Source organism: Theropithecus gelada, chromosome 15 (genome assembly GCF_003255815.1).
Source record: "Theropithecus gelada isolate Dixy chromosome 15, Tgel_1.0, whole genome shotgun sequence".
Classification (NCBI taxonomy): Eukaryota; Metazoa; Chordata; class Mammalia; order Primates; family Cercopithecidae; genus Theropithecus; species Theropithecus gelada.
Window position 1 is genome coordinate 53,262,092 of NC_037683.1, and position 20,506 is coordinate 53,282,597.

Below are 20,506 nucleotides of genomic sequence, written 5' to 3' on the forward strand. Positions count from 1 at the left end.
AAAGTGTGAGAATCACTATAAAATGTGGTGGGAAAAGACAGAGAAAATGGTAAAAAGTGTACCTTTTTCTTTAAAGCAGGGGTTTTCAAGTCTTTCTCTGAAACAATTGTAGAGACATAATTAATAACTACAGACTATTTCCACCTAGAAACATTCAAGTGTGGGTTGATATTTTTCCTTCTAAAACTTCAAGTAGCACTGAAGTTCGAGGGAGATTCTTTCCTTCTTTTTCAAATTATTCCTAGCATATCACTGTAAACCTAAATGATATGCTTACCCCAGTTTGAATCAATTTAAAGTATTGTTTATCTCTAAAGATGATTACATGTATTGTATAAGAAGTCAACACAGCCACAGTTATTATTTTATCAATTGCATTTACATATTGCTGGCCTTGAAGTTAGAGTCACGTTTGTTTGAAGTTTAAAAATATTAATCCTCTGTAGTTACTGTTACAGCATGTTCACTACCTCTCTTTAACATTATTTTCTCTCTTAACCATTATATCATGATGACTATGAGACTGGATCTATTTCTTTTTTTAATTAGATACACTCACTACTTTACATTTTATTGACCATCCTAAGCATACAGATGAATTTTATTTTTTTTACACATGGTTTGGGGGTATCTTTTGTCTGTTAACTACTTTAAAATACACATTCATCAAATTCCCACTTTTTGTCTTTTGTTTATAAACATTATCACTCACCTTGAATTGTGTCAATTAAGTGTTCAAGATATAGCTTCTTAATGTTTCTGTTCTCAATCTTGTCCCAGCTCAGTTGAGCTACATCTACCAATTCTTAAGAAACTGATTTTCATATTTTCCTCTTTTATCCTCTGAACAATATTTATTATTATTATTATGTCAGAGTCTCATTCTGTTGCCCAGGGTGGAGTGTAGTGATGCCATCTTGGCTCACTGCAACCTCTGCCTCCCGAGTTCAAGCAATTCTTCTACCTCAGCCTCCCAAGTAGCTGGCATTACAGGTGCATATGCCACCACACCCGGATTTTTTTACTTTTTTATTTTTAGTAGAGACGAGGTTTCTCTGTGTTGGCCAGGCTGGTCTTGAACTCCTGACCTCAGTTGATCTGCCTGCTTCAGCCTTTCAAAGTGCTGGGATTACAGATCTGAGCCACCGCACCTGGCCTGAACAATATTTATTCTATTACTAATATCTTTCTACTATTTCTCTAAATCATTTTGGTGAGAAGAATCTAATAAATCACATGATCTAGGATTACATCTGGGCCTGGCTTCTCATCTGCTGTTATCATTTAATACAGAATGTGATGCCCCATCATTGTAAATTTTGATTTACTTTTTTAGAAATTACAGCTTTGGTTTCTTTTCTCCATTATTTTGTTATTAACCCACAAAACTCTGGAGGAATTTCTACTTGGAAAATTGTACTACTTAAACTGCCCTTCAAAAAATACCTTGCAAACACAATGCTATTATAAGTTTTATCAACACATTTCACCCAACTTATTTATCCACTCACTTGACCATTTAGGCCGGGCGCGGTGGCTCAAGCCTGTAATCCCAGCACTTTGGGAGGCCGAGACGGGCGGATCACGAGGTCAGGAGATCGAGACCATCCTGGCTAACACGGTGAAACCCCGTCTCTACTAAAAAATACAAAAACTAGCCGGGCGAAGTGGCGGGCGCCTGTGGTCCCAGCTACTCGGGAGGCTGAGGCAGGAGAATGGCGTGAACCCGGGAGGCGGAGCTTGCAGTGAGCTGAGATCCGGCCACCGCACTCCAGCCTGGGCGACAGAGCCAGACTCAGTCTCAAAAAAAAAAAAAAAGAAAAATAGTCTCCTTTTAATCCTGTTTATCTTGTATCTTCTTTTGCATTCATACTCCTTACTTCATCAACATAACTTATTTTTCACATCCCTCAAATAACTTTCGGTATTAGTTAAAATTATTTTCTTCCAAGGAATTAGGAATTTCTGGTTTGTGGGTTGTAAATATAATGTACATTTCTTCTTCCTCAAAGAGATCATATATCTAATATATAAATATCATACACAAAAGATCTTATGAGGTTTCAGGAATCTCTCTGTTGTAATGCTAAAATTCACATTTCAAACTAATAGATCATGGATTTAGTTGAATAATTTTCACATTCCATATATATTTTAAAACACTCAATAAACACTTTAGACATTCAGAAAGCACTTTAGTCAAATTAAATATATGGAACTTAAAACTTACAATGAGTAGGAAACAGCACTTTATTTCATGGAACATACAACTTATAATTTAAGATTTGTATGCTGAGATATCCATTATATAAGCCAATGGTTGCAAAGTGTGACAGTGTACATATCTTGTTGATTAAATGAGATATGCATATGAAAGTGCCTATCACAGCACTTGTTACAGTGAGCTTCCAATAAAGAGTTAAGAGTTGTTTGCTGTGGATTTATAAATCATAAAGTAAAAGAGGGCACAAAAAAGTGAATACTGTACGGATTTAGAAGACAACCTGGCATTGGAGAAGTTGAAGCATTCTCAAGTAAACGGGATGTTTCTGCAACATATGTAGAAATTCATAAAATGCAACGCAACCATTCCTGGAGCTTTAGGGTTTTTCTGCCTAGTGTCCTACTATTCTGAACATATGAATGCTCACTTTCTTGCTAAAAGTGGTTACCACTTTCTTTCTAAGTCTGTTTCCGCCTAGTGGAAGTGTAGCTTTTGATTTCTTTCTAGAACCTAACAGGATGTGTTATTCACTATACTGAATTTATTTGGCTATAAAGCATCTTTTTCTCAAAGTGAGTTGTAATACCTCCAAACAAACAAACAAACAAAAAGAAAACACGTAATAAGAAATATATATATATATGTTTATAAATATATATTAATATATATTTAATAATATATTATATATAAAAATTATATATAATTCCTGATAGTAGTAGCTTTCAGAAAAATTGAAATACTGTAATTTTTATAAATCTAACACTTTAATCATGAACTTATATGACTTCTCCTGTGATAAGAAAATGCTCATGTATTTATGTTCCAATCTTCTATATGTGCCTTGACAAAGTTATACTTCTTAGTTGAGTACCATTTTTTTTTTAACTTTTATTTTAGGTTTGGGGTACATGTTCAGGTTTGTTATATAGGGAATTGCATGTCACATGGGCTTCTTGTACAGGCTATTTAATCACCCGGTGAATAGGCATAGTATGTGATAGGTAATTTTTTGATTCTCTCCCTCCTCCAACCCTCCACTCTTAATTAAATAGGCCCCAGTGTCTGTTGTTTCCTTCTTTGTGTCCACGTATTGTCGTTGTTTAGCTTCCACTTATAAGTGAGAATATGTGGTATTTGGTTTTCTGTTGCTGTATTTTTTTGCTTAAGATAATGGCCTCCAGCTCTGTCCACGTTGCTGCAAAGGTCATAATCTTTTTCTTTTTTATAGCTGCATAGCATTTTGTGTTGTATATGTACCACATTTTGTTTATCCAATCTGCCATTGATGAGCATTTAGGTATATTATATGTCTTTGCTCTTATGAATACAGGAGCACCATCTTTCTACCATCTCTTTTTATTCTACCTTGACCATCTTTGTCACCTGAAGAGTCAGAGGTTTAAAGGAAGGGTCGGGGATGTGCAGAGGGGAAAGGATGAGCAGACGTCCATGGTGGTGATTCACTGAGATTTGTTCCTGAATGTAACATGTGTGAGGCTTAGAGTAATGGGCATGTAGAAAAGGGATGCTATACAGTTATCACGCTACATATTTGTGTATGGGAAACATGGGAAAGTGACAATATGCAGCAACAAAATACGCATCTATGTTGCTTATTTTATTTCTCTTTCATCAAGTAGATGGGAGAAAATAATGCTTTTTTTAAAAAAGTTTCTTCCCCAGATAATTGAAACCGTAAAAGTGTGAGTTACTATGTAATTTTCTACTGTATATACTATGTAGTATCTTGCTATTTTAGCAAGCATACCTATTTTATTTTCTATGTCTTCCTGAGGAAGATTCATAAAATGTAGGAAATGATAGCCATTCATTTGATAAGTTAAAAACTACCATATTGCATATTCACTTATCAGATGGATAACCATCATTTCCCACATTTTATGGCTCTTCCCTGGAAAATCTATGAGATATAAAGTAAGGATATTTGCTGAAATTTAGTTAAAGTAGCCAATGGTAAAAGCTAAACCCTCTACTTCTGATAACTTAGCATCATGATTAGAAAAATGATTTGATGTGGTAACGCACATAAGAAAACATTTCATTTACAAATTATTTTGTTTTTATAATCCAAGAGCCTTTCTCAGTAAAATAACGTGCTACTGTGTGGTTTGATATTTTGCAGTACGTCGTAATCTGGGGTCTATTTTAGTACCTTGGAAGTCCTAGACAGACATAATTTTCATTGCTATATTGCACATTTAACAAAAGCTATTATAACAGCAATATATAGTCAGGTACATTTTAAAAGGCAGTGTAGAGTGATAATAAAAGTTTCATCGCTAATCACCATCATTTTACAGAGACATGTATTGCTCTGAATATTCTCTTTCACCCTCTTGTTATTTGTAGGAATTGATGAGTGCCGTCAGAAAGCTGTATCATGAGCTGCCTGCGCTTCTAAAGTATCCAGTGGATTTTTAATCACATGAGGTAAATGCCAAATTTATTTTAATTGTATTTTCAGGATGAAATGAAATAGAATTTTTTTATTTTAAAATGTATTTTTATTATACCAAGGAAGAGGACAGTTTTATTTAATCATATATTTAATAATTTAATCAAGCATTTAATTAGTTCCTCTAATTTGTGTGCCCCAAAGTGACTGGAGGAAGTTATTGGCATGTTGACAATCCACTGCTGGGCTTATAAATTTTTCTCTGTAAAGCTATTATATATGTGATGATGTTTCTGACAGTCTGTATACTGTTTGTGTTTGCTTAACGTCATTTTATCCATTAAAACACTATTTTAGCATGTTCAAATATACGTCATATTTTATCCATTAAAACACTATTTTAGCATGTTTTAATACACATTTGAAAGGGTGATGAATGAAGATGTTTATTAATACATACAACAAAAGTTGTGATATAAGAGGTATATAAATTTAAATTTGTATAGGAGGTATTGTACATTTTAAATGAAAACTGAGTTCCTTTACTTTTTATTTCCCCCAGTAATACTAATGGCCTTACAGTGTCTTGTATATATGTGATGGGAGTGACTTTCTTTTCCTGGAATGTCCTGTTAGTTTTTTAATCTTTGCCTTCTCTGCTAGTGAATACTTACTGAGCATCACAATGGGTATTTTTGTTTTTGTGTTTTCGTATTTCTTCCAAATGTTGGAGAGTATATTGTGGCATTTACAACTGCTGTTTTCTTTTTACTACCTGAAATTACAGAAAAAAAAATAAAAATAAAAAATAAAAAGAAATCTAGTGGTGCCCAGGAAGATTAAGTTTAGCTCATAACTGTTAAGAAATGTCTTATTTAATTCATCTAAAGAAAGGTGTATGGAACTGCATCACTTGTGTCCTCACGAAGGCAAAGAAATGAAGCACTAATACAAAATTGTCTTCTGAAAAAAAAATAAGTTTTCTAAAAAGGGAATATGCTTGCTTCCAGCCAAGTTCACTTGTCTCAAACAATAACAGACAGGAAGCAGGGAGTTGTACGTAAGTGACTTACCCAGGTAGAAATGGTGAATACACACATAGACACAAAAATACACCTACACCTTAGTCTAGGATGGGATCTTGGGGTTCAAAGAAAACTGACATTCTTCATTTGCAGAAATATAGATTAAATATAAAAATACATATATTTCAGGTGTAACTAGGGTAAATTAAACAGATACAAAATACACAATATTGGTCAGTTTTTAAAAAAAAATTAAAGGCATCATTGATAAAATTTAAATTGTGAACTGCACAATGAAGCATATGGTTCACAATTTACAAGAGTCTCCATTATGTGAACTTGGATGAGATAATACATAAAAAATTGACAGCCTTGTGAAAAGAATTAGGAGAAGCTGCTAATTTGCACAGCACAAAACTGCCTGTCATTTATAGGGCTCTTCCAATCAAAAAGAACATTTAAGGACACTTAAAATATGATAAATTTGAAATGATTTGGAGACATAGTGAAATGTAATTGCTTTTTTTTGCATATATCTGAGAATACTCTTTAACAGTTTCTTTAGTCAGTTTAAGTAATCCTGGTAAATTAAAACCTTTTTTCCCTGCTTGAATTTATGTGACATTCTGCAATATATCTCTGATTGTGGACCCAATGGACACTAGTTGTTTTTAGATATATTAAAGATGTACTTTCAGAGCATATAGTTAGGAGGTTGTTTTTTTTTTCTTATCAGCTAAAAGTGAAACACACATTATTAATCTATGAAATTATTCGAAGTTATTTAAATTAATAATTTGTTTCATTTTTATGGGATTAAAAAATCAAATCCACATGCAAATTTTTCTGCACTGAGAACTTTATTTTAACCAAAGTTTAAGGCATGTAACATAGGAAGGGTGATATGATAGGTCAATATCCTCTAGGTTCTAGTTCTAATTATTAAGTTCATTTTCACTTCCATTTTCATCCTCTTTGCCTAATAGCACTGGCTCCTTTTCTTTTGCCTGTGGATAAGATTTCATTTAAAATAAGAAAAGGAGATTTTAACCTTCCCCTACTACCACTCCACCATGGGTACTGAATTATTTACCATTATTTTATTGCTGATCTCCAAGAAAAATAAAGGTCTTCATTTCCTCAAAATCTTTGTTGGGGTTTTAAAGATTATTTTCTCAATTCTAAAGCCATCCAGAATATTTAAAAAAAAAAATTCCATGATATTAGTTAAGAGCTAGAAAAATTGTGAATATAGCAGAGACATTTTATGTTGTCCATAGAGTCATAGGTTCATGTTTAGAAGGTGTCACCAGTGTGATGACCAACCTGTAATTGGAATGTAGATGACAGCACAGGCATACTGAACAAGCTGTAAAATAGGTCAGCAGTGTGTATAGAAGAACCTGCCCAAAACTGTTAGCTCAGTTCACGTTGAAGGAGAACATTGATAAACCCAAGGATAACTGCCCAGAACAGACATAATAATTTGGGAATTTGAAGGTTTTTTTATTTTTTTCTTTCTTTCTTTTTTTTTTTTTTTTTTTTTTTTGATGGAGGCTTACCCTGTTGCCCAGGCTGGAGTACAGTGGCACAATCTCGGCTCACTGCAACCTCCGCCTCCTGGGTTCAAGCAATCCTCATGCCTCAGTCCCCTGAGTAGCTGGGACTACTGTCATGCAGTACCATGCCCAGATAATTTTTGAATTTTTAGTGGAGATGGGGTTTCATCATGTTGGCCAGACTGCTCTTGAACTCCTGAACTCAAATGATCCACTTGCCTCGGCATCCCGAGGTGCTGGGACTACAAGCATGAGCCACCGTGCCTAGTGGGAATTTGAAGGTTTGAGAGGATTAGGTATGACTTGTTTGGAGAAAGTAAGATTTAAAAGTGTAAGACATGATGGTAACTCTCTGTAAATGTTTTAAATCATGTCAGGTGAAAAGGAGATTAGATTTTATAGCTGTGTTTCTAAGGGAGGCCATGAGACATTTGGATGAAATGTGACCGAATATGAGAAAGGTTTTAAAAATAATATTACATGGGTTTAGTTAAAGTGAGAAATAACCGTGAAAATTACAATTTCTATATAAACAGAATGGGCTGTTACATAAAGAATTGAGTACTGACTCTAGAGATAATAGTTGGTGTGTTTCTTTAGCCAGCCAAGTGCTTCTCACAGACCATGCATTTGTCAACCAGTGGGTGGAAAAATAACACTTTACATCTCTTTTATTATTCTACAAGTCTTTGACGATCTTTTAGGTGGAGAAATAGCCTTTATATACATTTTATTTAATACTAAGTGATACTTTTTAAGCTATATGTTTTCTTAATTTAAAGTGATTTTAATATAAAGAATATTCATTTAAAAATGCTAGGATTGTTGTATTTTAATTCCATCACCAGGACATGGACCTAAAGCCAACTATTTACTGTGCTTAAACATATATTAGTTCAATCTAGCTGAGAAAACCTGACAAAAGTACGGCAAAATATTTCAGTGGTTACAATCCCAGATCCAGATTCAGTATTGCTGAGTCTCTATTTCTGGATATGTCACTTTTGCAATTTATATGAGGTCTCTGAGGCTTAGTTTACTACTCTGAGAAAAAAAGGATAATAAAAGTACTGCTCACCATATGATGCCATTGAGGCTCATAGTATAACCAAGGATGGTAGGAAAGAGTGATTTAAAATAAACTATTACAGAATATATGCTTTGCCATTTACCTGACCTTGAATTAGAGCCTAACAATTATTTAGTTAAGTAGGAGTACATTTTAGAGCCATTTTAAAGCATAGATTAATGCCAAATATTTTATGGGTATTTTACTTATTATTTTCTATTGATATAGGGTTCTAGATTGGATAAAGTGTTGGCCATTAATCATATTTCTTTTCATGTATTGGATAAAACCAGTTATTTCAAAGGAAAGACTTGATATTGGTTGTATATATTTCCATTTGTATGTCTCTGCAGAAGTATAGTAGTAGCATGTTCAGGTATATATTCTGATTAACCATATCTGCTTCTGAGAAGTTACCAAAATTATGCACGTTTTCAAACCCATAAGTACATTCTTAAAAAGTAACACTAAGCCAGACACGGTGACTCACACCTGTAATCCCAGCATTTTGGGAGGCTGAGGAGGGTTGATCACCTGATGTCAGGAATTTGAGACCAGCCTGACCAGGATGGTGAAACCCCATCTCTACTAAAAATACAGAAATTAGTTGGGTGTGGTGGTGCATTTGTGTAATCCCAGCTACTCAGGAGGCTTAGGCAGAAGAATCGCTTGAACCCGGAGGCGGAGGTTGCAGTGAGCCGAGATCGCGCCATTGCACTCCAGCCTGGGCAGCAAGAATGAAACTCCATCGAAAAAGAAAAAAAAAAAAAAAAGTAACACTAAATATCTATGGTCTGGTACTCATCATAAAATACATCCATCATAACTTCTACCAGCCAATATTGATCATCAATGTAGGTGTCAGAAATAATGTTGAGGAATGATTGCCTGAATGATATTAATCCGTTTCATTCATCTACATAGCTTTAATTTTACCAATGGATTAAACAAGGCTATTAAAATCTTTATATTTTCTCCATAGAAGTGCTTTCACTAAACCAAAACTTGAATCAATGCTATCAACTTACACTGATCTGTATTATAAATGCTGGAAGTTCATGCTTGCATTTAGTAATATTATTCATGGTGTAATTCACGGTGTGTTTTTCTTCATCCTTTATGAAGTTTCTCCATTCAGGAGACCATGGTACGTATTTTCCTTCAGTCTCACCACTCCAAATAGCAAGGTTTTTTTTATGGCATCTCATTTATTTTTAACTTACGATTCTATTGGATCATGCAATAGATTTATTTGCATGTGTGTGTGGAATACTAGGAATTTCAGAACTAAATCTGTTGCATATATTTGGCATGTAAACAGAATCTAATGGCATACATGGTAGTGAAGCATAACTGCTCTGAGATCAGTCTAGGTGTGGATCCCATATCTTTTATTTAGATCTACAGTAGATTTGATCAAGTTGCCACTGCATTTTTCTCTTCAGTGTTTATGTTATGGTTTTGTTCAGAAGATTAACACTCTTGATAAATGTCAGCTATTGCCAATATTAAAGTAAGTTCTCAAGAAGCATCTCTTTTTCCACCACCTTTCTTGGCTTACTAAAACACATTTTCATGCATGTATTTATTTGCTAAATCTTTATTGAGTACCTATTATGTTCGCTTATAACTCATATATATATATGAGTTATATAGATATATGAGTTTTATATATATAAATACATATATATGTAACATATGTATGTAAATGCATACGTAAATAATATAGATGAAGTCCTTGTTGTCATAGACCTTATGTTCTAGATGGGTAGTTTTGATATGGAGTCCATTAATAATAAAAATATTTGAAAGAAAATATTCAGTAATAAGTGCTAAGTTAAAAGTAAAACAAGGTGAGAGCTTGAAGAGCTGGCTACTTTGAATTGTGTTGTCACTGTAGATATATTTTAAGCTGGGACCTGAATTATAACAAGGTCAATATCTGGAACATCTGTATAATAACTACAGAAAGAGCTTTCTGGGAGACAAAAAAATCTAGTCCCCAAGAAGAGGATATAATGATCTCATTAGAGAGATTCCTTGGTTCTGTGTGATAGCCATTCGATGAAAATTTATCTGTTTCTCTCTTTTCCTTTCAAACTGAAAGGCCCTTCTACATGGAGAAGCCCAGTCATCCTTCTTCCTAATACTGTTCTCCTTTTTATCTTATCTCAAAAGGTTAAACTGACCAAAGTCTTACTCCCTATTCTCTCTCTGACCGATTTTTCCCGTGAAGGCATCCAACCTGATCAACCTAAAATCTACTATTTGGGCTTAAATCAAGAGTGAGCAGTAGAGGTCTCTCAGACTTCTAACTAGACTCTGGTTCCAGCCCTGTTTATCACAGCGCTATCGTAGCATATAGGTCTCAAAGACTGTTTAATAAGAAAGTGGAACTTAGTCCTCTTTTGTCATTGTTCCTTGCAGATAGCTCCCCTAGGAGTAACAAAAAAAGCAGTATTGTGGGCTGAGGAAGAAGTCCAATCATCCTAGATTCCCTTAGCCATAGTCTTACCTAATTTCTAGTAGGTACTAATTTTATCCCTAGCATTATTGTATCTGTTTTAATTTTTTTCCTCATTTATTTTTATCCTGCATCAAAACCAACTTATGATACCATCCCAAATCCTCTTAAGAATAAAGCAGGACACAATATCCTCTCTCAATATAAATATTTAATTTCTTACTTCTCTTTACCAAATATCTCATGTTATCTATAGATAGCATTTTTGTTCCTCATGAATATTGTAGGATCATCAGTCTTAATAAGGGGCTTAAATAACTCAAGCCTTTTTAGGTATAATAATTCAGATATAATCTCTTCCAGGAATATTGGTCCACTTTTTGTGTTTATCTCAACTCAACCCTATATAATCCTTATGCATTTTGTCAGCAGTGCAGGACTTGTCATGACTCAGCAGTCATCTTCAGCATACAACAGACAGGGGAAGAGAAAGGAGCTAAAATTAAAAATAACATTTTAAAATGTGTTATGTGTTCTTTATATACCCATATATATTTTCAGTCACTTATAATTTGTGAAAGATATTAAAATATTATTAATACATACTTTGGAGATATGAAGCAGAGGAACTTATTCCAGTTTTTAGTTTGCATTTTCTTCAAGGTGTTTCCCAGTATTTTGCTCATGGTAAGAGTTGAATTGCAGCAAATTGTGTTTGCATTTGTTGCATGCCATTCTCACAGGGCATGCAGGATATCTAATCAGAATATAACTGCAGGCCGGGTGCGGTGGCTCACTCCTATAATCCCAGCACTTTGGGAGGCCAAAGCGGGTGGATCACCTGAGATCAGGAGTTCGAGCCCAGCGTGACCAAAATGGTGATACCCCATCTCTTCTAAAAATATAAAAATTAGCCAGGCGTGGTGGCCAGCACCTGTAGTCCCAGCTACTCAGGAGGCTGAGACAGGAGAATTGCTTGAACCCAGGCAGCAGAGGTTGCAGCAAGCCAACATGGCACCACTGCACTCCCAGCCTAGGCAACAGAGCAAGACTCTGTCCCCACCAAAAAAAAAAAAAAAAAAATACAACTGCACCTCAATATGTTAGCAGTAGCATCTACTTGTCAGCAGAAAAGAAGTTTGAAATGAATTTAGATGACTTTTTTTGGCCTGACAGATATAATTCCTAATCTATATTTATTTCTATATCCTCCTAGTTACAGAAGATAATAGGGAAGAAGAGTAAAACTCCATTGAACGCTCACACATCTTAATATTCTTCTATTTACCTGTATGAAAGCTTCATTTTCCCAGGAAAAGTCTCATTTTTGGTTATTCACTATGTTGGAAATCAAAGTCTTTTTTGATGAATGATCAGTAGTTTAAATGGTGTTGGATCTCTTTGGAAATAGGTGAACATTGTTTTTGTTTCAATATTCATTCAGCAACTTTTATAACACTTGCCATGTGCCCGGCACTATTTTAAGTACTTTGCCCGGCACTATTTTAAGTACTTTGCAATATTTACATAATTAATTCACATTATAGCCCTACAGAATGAATACTGTCATTGTCCCCATTCTGCAAATGAAGAAACCGAGGGCTAAAGAAATTAATTAACTTGCCCAAGATCACACAATTGATAAGAACAATATATTACATACCAACATGTATTTAGCAACGAAGGCCAACAATTAGTATTTTCTGAGAGCATATAGGCAGCAATGACAAATGTGGACATAGCAGAATAAAAAATAGCCCTCTCTCTGTTCTTTCTTCAAAATCTCCTATCACTTGATAGATTACATGAGGAGGTGTGACTTTAAAGGTGGGTAAAAAGTTGATAAATATTAACTTTCTAAGTCTGTGTCAAGAACAATTTAGACAGAATAAAAAAAAAAAAGCACCAATTCCTTTTGCTTGTAACCTAAATAATTGTGCCACTCAGTCTAAATTTTCCCCTCCGAAAAGGATACAAGTAAGATTAATCTCAGCAGGCCTCTGGTAAACCGATTTGCATTGGGCCCTGCTCTGGATTCTGATTACATTTTGCCCTACTGTTGTGTGACACCTAGCATCCTTGGAATCTTTTTATGACTCTGAGTGCACGCTCCACATGTAATTTACCGTAGCATTAAAGAAGTTCAACATCTAATTAATTCACCGATCAACTGTCAGAGCCTGTGATCTTTTCCTAGTTCACTGTTGAGTTCCCTGTGGGAGAATCAGTATTCTGAAAGTGCCACTTCCATTATGCTGTGTGTGGCGTTCGAACAAAGTACTAAGTTATGCTGCTTGTTCATGGAAAATATGCCATCCTCATGAGTACCTTGATGACTTTGTTAAAAATACCTCCTGCCACCCCTGTTCTCTTCCTCTTATGAATACTGTGACTCCATAGTACAAGGTTTTCACAGCACCACAAATTGAAGAAGGAATATCAGCATATCTCAGTTTCCTAACCTGTGCATCTCTCTTGAGTTTTTCTGTTTTATCCTTAAGAAACTTTATCCCATTTGGCTTTCTAAAAATGTGATTTTAAATCTGTCATTTTTGAAGATTTCCATGTCTCAAATTTTTCAAAATGGGGACATTTTACATGCAATAGAAATATTCATGGCCACTTCATGTTTCATATGTTTACAAAATTATATCCAGGTTAACATTTCTATGAGTACTTTCACAATAAAAGAACAATAGTAAGGAAAGAAATAGTGCTTATAAAGTTGTAGAATCAGTTTATTTATGATATCTGCTTTGATTAACCCCCAAACTTACATGCTTAATACAACAATCATTTATTGTTAGCGATCCACGAGTCCCTAACAACAATGGGCAGGCAGTTTTGATGATCCTAGGTTCAATATTGTACCTAAGCTCACTTACGCATATGAAGTCAGCTGTAGAGCAGGCCAAGGCTGGCTACTCCGGGATGGCCTCGATCATCTATTTTCAAGTTTCTGGCAGATACAACAGGAGTGAATGGGTCACATGTCTCTCATCATACAGTGGGGTAGCTTAGACAGATTCACAGAAGGGATAGCAGGATTTCAAGACAAAGAATAGTATTTACAACTTCTTGAGATCAGTACTTAGAACTGGCCCAGCATTTTTATTTATTTATTTAATTAATAATTTATTTATTTTGCTGCATCTTATTAGTCAAAGCAGGTAACAAGCCTATCCCAGATACAAGACATAGACAAATAGACTCCACCTCTGGATAGAGGTAGTTGCAAGGTCACACTATAAAGGCAGTGGTGAGAAATTGGGACATTTTTGCAGTCTACAACAGTTAACTACCTGGCAGAGGTTAATGGTCATCTGGACTTGCCCCCGGTTTAGTTTCTGCAATGCTGTATTCATTCAGTCGGTTCCTCAATCAAAGACAGCTCTCCTTCTCAAGACGACAGAAAATGTAGCATCAGAAGAGAGATATGACACATTCCATATTCATGTAAAATCTTTTATTTTTGATGCTGCCTCTTTTTTATTGGTTGTATTGAATATGGAGAGAAACAAACATTTTAAAATATATGATGGGTAGGTGAAAGTATACAATGCATAACCATTAGGCCAAGAATCTAGTATAAGGAAAAAAAAAATAACATATCCTGAATTAACAAGTATGTTCTTCCTTAATCCAATCCCTTTCTGTGGCCTCTCAGAGATAACTTTTCTTTTGAATTTTGTTATCATCATTTTTCTTTTTATTATGATTTTAAGCTATATTTTTACCAATATATATTTATTGTGAGATATATAAATTATAAAGTTTTGAAATATATAAAATACATTAATGGAACCATACTGCTTCTCTGCCACTCAGCTATGGCTTTGAATTTTGTATTTTAGCTGAGGTAATTAGTCTATTTACATTTATTACAAATGCTACCATATTTTTATTATGTCTTCACTGTTATTTTTGTTTTTTATTTGTCTAATTCCTTTTATCTTTGTCTATTTCTTGGATATTTTGAATTGATTATTCTCATTCATATTTCTTTCTGTTCAATTAATAATCATATTTTAATTTCTAATATAAACACTAGAAAAGTTATGATGCATAAACTCATCAAAGTGTCAGTTTTAATCTTTATTCACTTTCAAAATAATATAAGTGCTCATAATAACTTAACTATAATTATTTTATGTGCAATTTTTATATATTTTAGTTCCATTACAGTTTTTAATCCAGATGACAACTTCATTTTTGTTTAATATAGATAAACAGGCATATTGGTCACTGACATTGCTCATTATTCCTTCTTATATCTGACATTTTTCTTCTGAGATTATTTACTTCTTCCTGCAGAACATTTAAAATGTCCCTTTGTAATTATTGGTAGCAAGAGCTCAGTTTTTGTTTGTTTATGAATGTCTTTATTTTATTCTCCTCATTGAAAGTCATTTTTTAAAGCGTATGATTGTAAGTTACCAGTTATTTTATTTTGTTACATTCCACCTATTGCTACACTGGTCTCTGGTCATCATCTTTGCGATTCAGAAGTCAGCCATTGGCCAAGCATGGTAGCTCATGCCTGTAATCTCAGCAGTTTGGGGGGCTGAGACAGGTGGATTGCTTGAGCCCAGGAGTTTGAGATCAGCCTGGGCAACATGGCAAAACCCTGTATCTACAAAAAATACAAAAAAATTGCTGAGTGTGGTTGCATGCACCTATAATCCCAGTTACTCGACAGGCTAATTTGGGAAGATGACTTGATCCCAGGAGTTCAAGGCTGCATTTAGCTATGATTGTGTCATTGCACTCCTGCCTGAGTGACAGAGTGAGACTTTGTCTCAAAAAAAAAAAAAAAAAAAGATAGAAAAGGAAAAAAAAAAGTATAGAAGTTAGCTTTTAAGCTATTGCTTTCTTTGAAGAAGATAATCTTTCCTCCTACAATATTTAATATTTTTTCATTGGCTTTAGTGTCATGCATTTGTACTATATGTCCAGGCATTAATTTCCTTTAGTTTAAATTTTTTGAATTTTAGATAACTTAATCTTCATATTAAAATCTTTCCTCAATTCTGTAACATATTTCACTCAGTGTCTATCTGTATATTACCTCTATTCGTTTTTCTGTCTTCTTCTCTTCTGGAAACCCAAAAAAGCTAAAAGTTAGTTTCAGTGCTATATTTCCACTGTGGATTCTAATATGTCCTTAATTTGTATTCTCCAAATTAAGTTTTATTTAATATTTGAAATTGTAGCATAATTTTATATGTAAAGCAAAGTTGAAATAATAATAACACATAATTTTATTTACCTTCAACCTCTATTGCCAGCAGTTAACATTTTACCACATTGCATTGTCATCTTGCGGTCTTTATGAAACATTTAAGGAAAACCTGAGGTATTATATCTCTTAACCCTGAAGATACATTCATATGATTTCCCTTAAACTAGGAATGTGTTTTTCGTAACCATAGTATAATTATAAAAATCAAGAAATTTACATTGATATGATAATGTTAACTAATCTACAGGTATTATGTTAGTTTTCTATTGCTGTGATTACTCCAAAATATAGTGGTTTAAAAACAAAACAAAACAAACGCTTGTGGACAACCTTCCCTGCCCCCATCAAAAGACATATATTGGTGGATTGTATTAAAAAAAATAAAATCTAGCTATATGCTTTCTGTAAGAGACAAATTTTAGTTCTAAGGACATGCATAGATTGCAAATGAAAGCTATTCCATGCATATAGTAGTTGAAATAGAGCAAACATGACTATATTAATATCAGACAAAATACATTTTTAAGTGAAAAATTGTTAAAGGTTAAAAGAAGAACATTATATAATGGTAAAAGAGTCAGTTCACCAAGAAGATATAATAATTATAAAGATATATGCACCAAACATCAGAGCTACTAAACAGCTGAAGCAAACACTGACAGAATTAAAAAGAGAAATACAAAGCTCTACAATGATAGTAGGAGACTTGAATTTTCCACTTTCAATAATGGATAGAACAACTAGCCAGATCAGAGAAGCACAGGACTTCAACAACAGTATACACCAATGTGACTTAACAGACATATATAGAACACTGCCCAACAATAGAAGAATGCACATTTTTTCTTAAGTGCATATGGAATTTTATCCAGGATAGACCATATATTAGGTTATAAAACAAAACAATAAATTTACAATGATTAAAATCATACAAATTATATTTTCTGATCAGAATGAAATAAAAGTAGAAATCAGGCCGGGCGCGGTGGCTCAAGCCTGTAATCCCAGCACTTTGGGAGGCCGAGACGGGCGGATCACGAGATCAGAAGATCGAGACCATCCTGGCTAACACGGTGAAACCCCGTCTCTACGAAAAAATACAAAAAAACTAGCCGGGCGAAGTGGCGGGCGCCTGTGGTCCCAGCTGCTTGGGAGGCTGAGGCAGGAGAATGGCGTGAACCCGGGAGGCGGAGCTTGCAGTGAGCTGAGATCCGGCCACCGCACTCCAGCCTGGGCGACAGAGCCAGACTCAGTCTCAAAAAAAAAAAAAAAAAAAAAAAAAAAAAAAAAAAAAAAAAAAAAAAAGTAGAAATCAATGGAAAATGAAAACAGGAAATGACAGAAATATATGGAAATTAAACAACACACTCAAACCACCAATGGGAAAAAGAAGGAGTCACAGAGGAAATTGGAAAATATCTCAAGAGTAATGAAAATAAAAACACAATACATAACAACTTGTGGGAGGCAGTAAAAGCAGTGTTAAGAGGGAAGTTTGTAGCTATAAATATTTATAAGATGGAAGAAAAATCTCAAATCAACGATCTAAATTTACATATTAAAGAACTAGAAAAAGAAGAATGAACAAAACTCAAATCTAGAAATAAGTAAATAATAAATATTACAACAGAAATAAACAAAATGGATAGTAGAAAAACAATAGAGAAATTCAACAAAACCAACAGTTAGTTCTTTGAAAAGAGCAAGACTATTGACAAACCATTAGCTAGACCAATTAAGGAAAGAAAAGAAGATTCAAATAACTAAAATTAGAAATAAGAGGGGATATTACTACTTATTTTATATCAATGAAAAGGATTATAAGAAAGTACTATCAGCAATTGTATGCCAACAAATTGTATCGTCTTAATGAAATGGACAAATTTGTAGAAACATGCAGTCTACTAAGAATAATTCATGAAGAAATAGATAATCTGAATAAACCTGTAATTAGTAAAGATATTAAATGTGTAATCAAAACCTTCTCAAGGAAAAATATTAAAAAAGCCCAGACTAGATGCCTGCACTGGTAAATTTTATGAATCATTTGATGTAAAATTAACAGTAATACTTTTCAGATTCTCCCCAGAAATTGAAGAGGGGAAAACACTTTTAATCTCACTCTATAAGACCAGCATTACTCTAATGCCAAAGCCAGAAACAAAGACATTATGAGAAAAGAAAACTAGTAACCAATATCTCTAAGGAATATTGATGCAAAAATCCTCAACAAAATTCAAGAAAACAAAATTCAATATATAGTAAAAAGGTTATACACCATGACCAACTGGAGTTTGCTAATAGAATACAAGAATGGTTCCACATATAAAAGTTGATCAATGTAACACACCACATCAAGAGAAAAAAGAGGCCAGGTGCAGTGGCTCACACCTGTAAATCCCAGCACTTTGGGAGGTTGAGGCGGGTGGATCATGAGGTCAGGAGTTCAAGACCAGCCTGACTAACACAGTGAAACCCCATCTCTACTAAAAGCACCAAAAAAAAAAAAAAAAGAAAAAAAGAAGGAAAGAAATTAGCCAGGCATGGTGGCATGTGCCTGTAGTCCCAGCTACTCAAGAGGCTGGGGCAGGAGAATCTCTTAAACCTGGGACGTGGAGGTTGCAGTGAGCCTAGATTGTGCCACTGCACTCCAGCTTGGGCAACAGAGTGAGATTTCATCTCAAAAAAAAAAAAAGAGAGAGAGAGAGAGAGAGAGAATAAAGAAAAATAGCCATGTCACATTATCTCAGTTTAAGCACACACAAAAAAATGACAAAAGTCAATAACCTTTCTTGATAAAAAATCTTCAAGAAACTAGAAATAAAAGGAAACTACCTCAACAAAATACAACCCACAGCTAACATAATATTCCATAGTGAAAGACTGAAATCTTTTTTTCTAAAATCAGGAACAAGATAAAGATAGTTCCTTTTGTTATTTATATTCAACACAATACTGGAAATCTTAGCAAAGCAATTAGGAAAGAAAAAGGAAACAACAACCAAATTGGAAATAAAGAAGTAAAGTTATCGCTGTTCACAGATAAAATGATCCTACATGTAAAAAACCCTAAGAAGTCCACCAAAAACCCTCTTAGAAGTAATAAACGAAATCAACAATGATTTAAGCTACAAAAATCAATACACAAAATCACCTTATTTATGTACACTAACAACAATCAAGAAGGAAATTAAGAAACAATTGCATTTACAACATGTCAAAAAAAAAAAAACATACTTAGGAATAAACTTAGGCAAGTAGGTAAAAGCCCTATACACTAAAAATTATAAAATGTTGCTGAAAGAAAATACACAAATAAATGGAAAGACATTTTTCATTTGCAGATTGGAAGATTTAATATCCTTTAGATGGCAATACTACCCAAAGTGATCTACATATTCTATGGAATACCTATCAAATTTCCAACAATATTTTTCTTGCAGAAATAGAAAAATATATCCAAAAATTCATAAGACATTTCACAGGTCCCTAAATATCCAAGAAACCTTGAATAAGGAGAACAAAGTTAGAGGTCTCATGGTTTCCTGATATCAAAACTTGTTACAAATCTTCAGTAATCAAAACAATGTGATACTGGCATAAGGACAAACATATAAACCAATAGGCTAGAATAAAGAACCTCAAAATAAGTTCTTACAAACATGGTCAAATGCTTTTTGTCATGAGTACCAATACCATTCAATAGAGAAAGGGCTGTCTATTCAACAAATGGTCTTGGAAAAACTTGATACTTACATGCAAAATAATGAGGTGGGATTTTTACCTTCTACTATATGAAAAGTTAATTCAAAATGAACCAAAGGCCAAATTACAAGAGAAAAACCTATAAAACTCTTAGAAAAAAACACTGGAAGAAAAGCTTAATGACTTTGGATTTGACAATGTTTTTTTGGATGTGACACCAAAAGCACAAGCAACAAAAGAAAAAAAATAGATAATGAGAATTCATCAAAATTTAAAACTTTGGTGCATCAAGGGACTGGAAGAGATGTTTGTTAATATTTCTATATGTTCTTAGCAGCATTATTCACAAGAGCTGAAGATTAAAGCACCCTAAGTGTCCATAAACAAATAAACAGATAAATAAGATATAGAGCATACATACAATGGAATGGTTTTCAGCTTAAAAAGTAAGAAATGCTGACAGATGCTACATCATGGATGAACCTGAAAAAGTCATGTGCTAAGTAAAAGAAAGCAGACGCGAACAGATAATATATAATATCACTCATATGAGATACATGGAGTATTTAAATTCATGGAGCCAGAAAGTAGAATGCTGATTGTCAGGGGCTGTGGGAGGGAGGAATGAGGAGATATTATTTAATGAGTACAGAATTTCAGTTTTGGGTGATGAAAAGAGTTCTGTGGATGGGTGGTGGTGATGGAAGTACAAAAATATCAGGGTACTAGATTCCACTAAATTGTACACTTAAAAACAGCTAAAATGGTGAATTTTGTTATGTATATATTACCAAAATTAAAG

The 20,506-nt window shown here is 33.9% G+C and overlaps 1 protein-coding gene across 3 annotated transcripts in view; it reads left to right on the top strand.

Annotated features, from left to right (window-relative positions):
• Positions 1–20,506, top strand: part of LINGO2 (leucine rich repeat and Ig domain containing 2) — a 1,258,067-nt gene that overhangs the window by 535,481 nt on the left and 702,080 nt on the right. For all 3 annotated transcript variants that reach the window (XM_025359407.1, XM_025359408.1, XM_025359406.1), the window contains exon 3: positions 4,595–4,675. The gene's annotated coding sequence lies outside the window, so the exon portion shown is untranslated. The remainder of the gene's footprint in view (positions 1–4,594; positions 4,676–20,506) is intronic.